Source organism: Corvus kubaryi, unplaced genomic scaffold, assembly GCF_017639235.1.
Source record: "Corvus kubaryi isolate FWS band 111438036 unplaced genomic scaffold, C.kubaryi_AGA036_p1.0 split1-65, whole genome shotgun sequence".
NCBI lineage: Eukaryota > Metazoa > Chordata > Aves > Passeriformes > Corvidae > Corvus > Corvus kubaryi.
Window position 1 is genome coordinate 8404577 of NW_024582080.1, and position 8065 is coordinate 8412641.

The following is an 8065-nucleotide window of genomic DNA, read 5'->3' on the forward strand; positions in this document are numbered from 1 at the left end:
TGTTTTAACTGGTGTCAATTACTAGTTCCCCATGGTTTTGTAAACTTAGTCTGGAAGCTGGGGTGGGGGAAAAAAGGAATTAACTTTTTTACTTACTAGTGATACATGTTCATCCTTGGGATTTAGCTGACAGTTGTGGTGATGAAGCTTGAGGCAGAATAAGAATAGATCATGTGCAGTGTTATTAGTTCAGCATTATCAGCAGAAACGGCTTGGTTTTGACGTTAAGCAAGAAGGTACAAAATTACTTGGGAGATGGAGAAGAGCTATTTTAGGCCAAGTGCTATTTTTCTTGTGGTCTCACCAAGGCTGCATATGAGGATTGTTAGAGGGAATAGAAACATTCGGCCTTTATTTTGTCATTTCAAGACGCAAAAAGAAATATACCAAGGAAACTTTAACTTAGACCACAGGTAACGCTAGGCACCTTTGCTTTCCCATATCTGAGTATTCTGCCAATTGGTTTTTTGCTTTGAATAATGTCTGTTATTCATACAGAGGTAGGTGAATTTTATTGGGTTGACCTGCTTCTTATCCCTTCCCCCAGTAAGAGTTCTGTTCTGTCTCCAGAAGTATGCAGAAATATGTGTGACAGTGCATCTGAATCTTCTTTGTATACAGTTTCTGCTGAACTCCTGAGGTAGCATAATTCTGGTTGCTGCTGTTTAGTTCTCTGAAGTCTCTCATGTTCTGCTAGGAATCTGTTTTGTTTGCTTGTGACAACATTTAGCTGCTTCATTCAAATGAATTTGGGCATATGCAAAAAAATCCAGGCTCCAGCTGTCTCTGTGGCATGCAGTGCCATTTACAATTGGAGTCTGCTTCTCAAAAGCAGCAGTGTTTTGTGCTTTGAATTTCTTAAAGAACTTTCTAGTTAGTAATTTAAGATTATTCAAAAAGACCTTTTTTTAGTGTTGTCAAATTTAGCTTAGATCTGGGATAAACACAAAAAAAGTGACTGAACTTCACAAGGCATATACTATTCCTGTTTAGGCTTCACATGAACAAGGCCAAGCAAATGGAGTTCTGGTTCTCCTAGTTTCTTTAACCTCAACTGTTGCTTTTGCATCAGCTGAGGCTATAAGAAGTCTTTCATAAATGTATGCAGTTTAGTGAAGTGAGAGCTGCTGATGCTGTGTGTCTGTTAACACAATCATCTATGAACTACTGATCCACCTATGCCGTATCTCTGCATTTATTAGAACACTGCAGTTCTTCTGTAGCTACGTCCCACTGGCAAATTGGTCTTCCTTGGATTGACCAGTATAGCCAAGCTTTTCTTTTGGCTTAGCTGAGCTCCCATTTCATAGCAGCACTCTTTGCAGTGATCCTTGAAGTGCACTGTGAGATGCTAGAAGTCCATGAGCATTATCCCATTGGCTAACTTTCCTGTCCAATGATAGCCTTCTTAGTCTTGTTAATTTTGATAATCAATGCATTGCATAGCTGTAAAGAGGAGGAGTGAAGTTACAGACCTGTGTCTCTTTACTTTCCTGTGCAATATCTGTTAGCTTGATTGATGACAAGTTCTTCCTTGCATCCTGGAGTCCAGAGAATAATGTTCCTTTGCTCGGTCTTCTCTTGTGCTTCTGAAGCTTCATTTGCTCTTAATATCCTTTTGGAGCTACTGTCTTCATCTGAATCTTGCTTTGTTTATTGGTCTGTATCTCGCACAGAAAAAAAATCCTATCTTCAAAACTGCTTCACTGCTGTGCATAAAATTGCTGTTCTTTCTCACTGTGCATCTCTAAAACAACTGCTGCAAAGGTATGGGTGTCTTTTTGTGTTCTGATTTGAACAGGGGAGTTATCCAAGAGCTTTAACTCCCACTATCCTAAGTTTGACTCACAGTAGGACTGTTCCATAGCTATGTCAAGTTGCTTTAGCTGAACGCAAAGTTTTTTCACTATCAGTTTAGCTGTTGACAGATAAAAATTCAGATTAACTTTTATGAATAATATCTTGTGTGAAGAACTCTAATCTGTTCTTTTGCTCACTTACTATCCTTGCAGTTTTTCTGCATGCAACTATTTAAAAAAAAAAAACCAAAACAAAACCAAAAAGGAAAAAAATCCCAAACCCTAAGAACCCCTGAAAATCCAAACCTGCAATAGAAGCGCTTGGAGGATGTACCTACCAGTTAAAATGTCAGACCTGAGTTTACTTCCAGCTTTTCTGTTTCATATTGTCTTTAGCCTGTAAGAAAAACCATACCTTCCTTGGGACTGCATGTAATGCTGTTTGTGCCTTGCAGCACAAGCTGATAAGTAGAGGAGCTTGAGCAGACTGAGTAGTCACTTAGATATCTGCAATAGCATTTCAGTAAGTAGCTGCACTGATTTGTTGTCCACTTCTAGTGCTGCATGGTAGCAAGCACTTCAGCCTATTAGTGTACAAGACCTGTAGTAGTAGGGTTCCTAATGCCTGAAATGATGGAGACGGACAGAGCGCTCTTGCTCCCAGCATGAGAAGCATTCCCTGGTGATAGTCTGAAGGTTGCTGTGCATGTGTTCTCATGTATTGGGTATGTTGAAGCTAATAACCATCTTCTGTCACTAGAATTTGTCATGGCCTCCTTGTTATCCTAGACAGAAGCACTCTTAACCCTCTAAGCTGATTAGATACCACTGGCTCAGAAGCTCAGTGCCAGTGAAGTCCCAGGTGAAAATGTACAGTACTTAACTGTGCTCCTTTTCCTACTCAACTTCTGCATTCCTTTGGAAATCCTACACTTGTTACTATCATGTATAAAAGATGTTTTGTAGTAAAGAGAAGTTCTGGTTGGCCTCAAACTGCAGCGTACTATCTTAAGAAAAGCTGAGGAAAGCTTTATAACTACCTATTAAAATTGACAGGATTTGTTAATATTTTCATGATCAAAGTTAATTGGGTACCACACTTGTTAACTGTACCTGCTGAAAGCTTCAAGTTCCTGAAAGATAAATGTTAGTGACATCTATGGTGCTGTTTACCGAACTGAAATAGTTTGCAGTAAAACACACCTAAGACACCATTGACTAAATACAACTTTTTTTAGAAAATAATAGTTTCATTTCTTGATGCAACTTGCTTTACTCCAAAGATTTAGGGTAAACGTCATTTGGGCAGGAATACTGTGTCATATTTGCTTCTCCTTTAGCAAATGAAAGAGCCACATCATTTCCAGTAACTTAAAGCAGAACAGTTCTTGCATGATTCTTGAGAGAACTGAGAGGTGTTTTGCAACTGTGTATTAACTTCAAGGCTGCTGCTGTTATGAATTCTGGTATTTACATGCAGATGATCTAAAGACATCTTACTTTGCAGGACATATATCTACAGTGAAGGAAGTGTATCTCAAATAACTTTTGATAATAGAAGAGCTAGAAAATAAAAGCTCCACTGTGAAATCTTCCAGATCTTCCTTTGTTCAGGCATGAGTATGTCAGAGTGTCTGCCTACAATGTTATGCTGTTGAACCCTTGTGGCAGTTTTCTAAATTCTTAAAAATTAAAACTGTAACACTGTTCATCAGGCTTTTTTTCACATGAACTCGTTATAACTCAAGGTCAAGATATCCCTGTCCTGTGGAACAAAGCTCTCTTGGAGGACCTGGTAGCGGAAGTTCATACCCTGCATCTCCTGTCGGCACCATGCTGTGCTCTGCCTCTTTGAACTCCTACCTTAAGCGCTTCTAGATTAACTTTCAACTGCATTTCTGTTGAACAGTGAAGGCAGCTAGGGAAATAGTGCAAGAAATAATGTATTTCAGGTAAAACCAGCGCGTTTAGTCAAGCTTCAGAGTAACTGTTCATGTATTAACTTGTTGACAGTTCTGAAGTGCAGAACTCCTCATTTGGTGTCATCTTTGGTACTCTGTGATGGTAATCCTGTGAAAAAATATTATCCCAAGAAAGTGATGGTGTTACTGAATCCGGGTGGCTTGTTGAGAGCCAAATTTGCATTTCAGTGCAAGGAAAAGTCCCAACGTGTCTGCCACCTCTCTAAATATGGCTCTTAGCTTCTCAGATGTTCACTTTGATAACTCTTTCTTTGAGGCTTAAGCAATAACAAAAATGCCACGTTTTCTGTAAATGAGAAAGTTTGGAGGCTTTTGGTGAGGCTCTCTTTCACTCTGAGGAAAGATGTCTGCCACTTAGTACAGTTGGGGGCATACAGGGAACTTTGTATGGCTACTTAAACTTTGTCTAAGCTTAGAATCACAGAGTACTTAAGGTGAGAGGATCCCTGGAGATTGTAGTCCAACTCTACTCAAGTGGGGGCAGCTTCTTTACCTTAGTGTACTTTAGCTCTTTCTTGTACTAGATCCTAGTCCCACAAACAGTGTGCAGAATCAGAAGTATGATTCTTGGCTGTAAACCCTCTTAACATTGCTTTAGTTCTAAATGACATGAAGTCTTCGGTGAACTTCTCCTGTACAAACCAGCTGTTTCTCACAGATTGTGGTTCTGATGTTTTGGTGAGGGGCTTAATTGCTCTGTATACTTGTTCTTAAAAGTGGAGCACATGTTAGAGCAACCAAGCACATCCCCAAGCTAGAAGTAGTAACTAGCTGGCTAATCTACTTAAGAGAAAAGTGATAAAACTTCAGCACGAGTTCTCTTGTGACTTCTGACAGTTGACAAGCATCCCGAGTGACTCATCTTTCAAAACACTACAGAATTCACAACACTTTATTTACTCAATCATACAGGAGCTATGACTGTTACTGAGCAGACATTAAGGAGACAGATACACATGGAAAAATGTCCTATTTGTAGGCCCAGTGATGTAAGAGTATTAAGCCATAATTCATTGCTTTTCAAGTGATAATAAATGCCATGTGAATTTTTCAGGGCATCAAGTCGGGTTTCTCTTAATGATGAGAGAAAGCTATAAAATCTCTTTTTTTGTCAAGTTTTAATTCCATCTTTTTTTAGAAGAAACCTCGTTAAAAAGTGTGAAGTAAGAGCCTTGAAGAAATGAATGGGCTTTTTATAAGGGAGTTTATAACTCAAGTCTGACTCATTGAATTTGTGCAGCACAGTGGGAGACAGTATTAAACTCCTGCAGAAAGTGTATCATGCCTCAGAATTGAAGCAAGGTGTATTGGACAACGTTTAAATTCCACAAGGATCTAAGTAGTTGAGTTATCATCCTTGAAGATGCTTAAGAAGCAGGTAGATGTGCTTTGGAACATGGTTTAGCGGTGGACTTGGCAGTGCTGGGTTCGTGGTTGGACTCAAGGATCTTACAGGTCTTTTCCAACCTAAACAATTCTGTGATGCAGACTTAAGATCAATGTGATTAGGACATTCAAAATCTGATGTAGCTAAACACACTAAATGAAGAGGCTATGAGATGCAGTGGTCTGTTATTAATACTACTAATTGAAGCACGAATACTTTTATGCAAAATAAATTGCCTAGCAGTGTTTTAAGTCCTTGGGTGAATAACAGGAAAGGTGCAAGTCTTGTGGAGAGAGTGAAAAGTTCACATGCCCTAAAGTGAAGTCAATGAGTCTAATTCCTCTGGGTGCAGGGAAGGAAACACTACTGTGAATAAGAGCTGCTGAGCTTTCTGTTTCAAGTTCCACAACTGTTTGAGGTGGTCAGCTCTGCTGTGTTTATCCACAGTCTTTCTGAAACAAGAAACAGAGGTGAAGTTGCTTTTGCATGGCTGAAGTGATGGGTCTGCATGTGGCCAGGTGTCCTTGGGGCGGATGCTTCTGAAGGGGGTGTAACCCCTAGGACTGCTGCCCACCAGGAGGCCCTCAGAAGCTTAGAGCTCCTTAACTTTTTTGGAAATGTAGGGAAGGGAGAGGATCTACAGCCAGTAGTAAAGACCGCTATCTGCAGGCTTTTTGATGTGATCTGCTTAGTAACAGGGGAGGGAGGTGGAAGGCATTCCTGATGGGCAGGATTATTGGATAATCTTCCAAAATGAGTCTTACTCCACTAAGAGTTGAAGCAGCTGACTTGGGCCACTTTCAAAACCCAAAACCTTATTACAGCTGTTTCTACACACTTGTAAGTCTGCTTTCAGAATATTTCAGTGCATCTAGAGAACGAGACAAATTGTCCTTGAGGCACCTGTCTTGGAGAGAGCAGCCAAAAGTATAGTACATTAATTAAACCTAAATACCTCTGAACTTTATCAGCTGTATTGACTCAGTTAATCCTTAAAGTTGTGGGACAGCTTCATAATACTTTGCAGCAAGGAAAACTAGTCAGCAAGAGGATTTCAAGCATCAGAGGAAGTTATGAAAAAACCCCCAAATAAATAAGGTCTCTGGAAAAAAACAACAATATTTACAGCATGTTTGTTCTAGAATAATTGCACTTGTGTTCTGGCACTTGATTAGGAAAACTGATGAAAGCTGCTTCCTTGCACTTAATGCTCTTAAGAGTATTGTTGTTTGATCTCCTTTGCAGTTACACAACATGAAATCAATGGGAAAGGATAACAAACATCCAGTAGTGCATTTAGTTCTGTTTTTCTGAAGGGGAAAACATCCACTCAGCAAGGCTGAGTGGTCTTCTGTGTCATGGCAAGCTTCTTCAGGCTGAGTAACCTAATATAGTATCATAATGGCATAGCCTTGCACAGTGTGTAGTCTTCATATTTCACTTTCTGAATTTGTCTCTTTTCACAAAGTAAAAGTGATCAAGTTGGCATATTTTTGCTGTCTGAAGTGGTATCAACTGAAATAAAAGAAAATCAATTAATTAGCCTCGAACTTACAAATCAGCTTAATGTTTCCGAAGTATGACTTCACAGTATGCAACACTTGCCTCGGGCAAGAGGTGGTGCTGTTGAAAGCACATCAGTCTGTTAATTACATCGGCTTTATTGGCCCTGCAAAGGTTGTGTGCATGACCGCGGTGTAAGAGGAATGGGTAACGTTGCCCTCCAGTGGCTGACGCCTGGAGAATACCGAGCCTGTTTGCACCGGCAATACAGAACCAAGCATTGGGAAAGTCTGGGATGAGGAGGATGTTAGCTTAAAAGTATATTATTTTAAATAGGACAAGTTTTCACACAGTACAAGTTCGATATGCTAAGGTTGTATAGGACTGAAAATTTTCCTTCAAACTTTAGTTAAAGAGGATGTAATTCCAGGGGCCTCTCCTATTCATTGCAGGAGTCCGTTTTAGCCACTGTCTGATCAGATCAGCTTGTTGCAGCAGCATCTTAGCTTCATACAGAATTCAGAAATAGATTTGGCTTTACAGTAGTTTTATTGCTTTACAGTAAAGTTTATTGCTTCTGTTAACCTTTGAATGAAGTTCTCAAATAATGCTAAGATAACATCTTACTACATTCTTATGAAACAAGTTATCTTGCTCTTGTCTAGAGCTACCTGTGTTAGCTTGTAAATCCATGGCTTATTTATTAAACTGATAAATTCTTATCTAATATATTTACAGCTCAACTAACTTAAAGTATCTCCATGGCTCAGAAGAGAAGGGGAAAGCAATAAATCTGTCTCCACAACTTTGGTAATGTTTTGAGGCTTGACAGAGGAAATAGCTAGCTCCTTTCCCTTATGTTTTTCCATTCTTTTAATGTAAAGGTAAACAATGCTTATAAAACTCAATTCACTCCAGACCAGGGGGAGATGAAAATTACTTTACGTTTCTGCCGCTTAAAGTCAAAGCTTTGAAGCTGCACGTGTAAAGCAAGACAGTATTTTTTATCAGTTCAGTCTGAGCCTTAGCTTTAGGGACAGACTCCCCAGCCGCCCGACCGTAGCCTCCCCCGCACGGTGCCTGGGGCGGGGGGAAGGCAGCTCGTTCCGCCGTGGGGGGTCTGGGCGAGCTGTGGCGGGGATGCCGCGCTGCTCCCTGAACGCGGGTTTGGGCTCGGCCGCTCGGGATGCGCTGCGCGCGGGCGGGCAGCGGCAAGGAGCCGGGCGGACCCGGAGCCCGCGGCGGTGCGGGGGATGCTGGCTGCCTCCCTCCCACGGGAGCCGAGGAGGCTGGGAGGCGGGGGACACGGGGCGCGGGGGGGCCGCCCGGCGGGAGCGGCGCTGGCACAGGCGGGAGCGGGGGCGGCGCTCCCGGGGCGGGGCTCGGCCCATCCC

General features: G+C 41.3%; 1 protein-coding gene across 3 annotated transcripts in view; it reads left to right on the plus strand.

Moving 5' to 3' along the window:
• ATP8A2 (ATPase phospholipid transporting 8A2) overlaps window positions 1–8065 on the plus strand; it is a 320936-nt gene that overhangs the window by 28094 nt on the left and 284777 nt on the right. The window contains exon 3 of one of the 3 annotated variants that reach the window (XM_042014087.1): window positions 7410–7481. The exons of the other annotated variants lie outside the window; for them this stretch is intronic. The gene's annotated coding sequence lies outside the window, so the exon portion shown is untranslated. The remainder of the gene's footprint in view (window positions 1–7409; window positions 7482–8065) is intronic. 3 annotated transcript variants of the gene reach the window in all.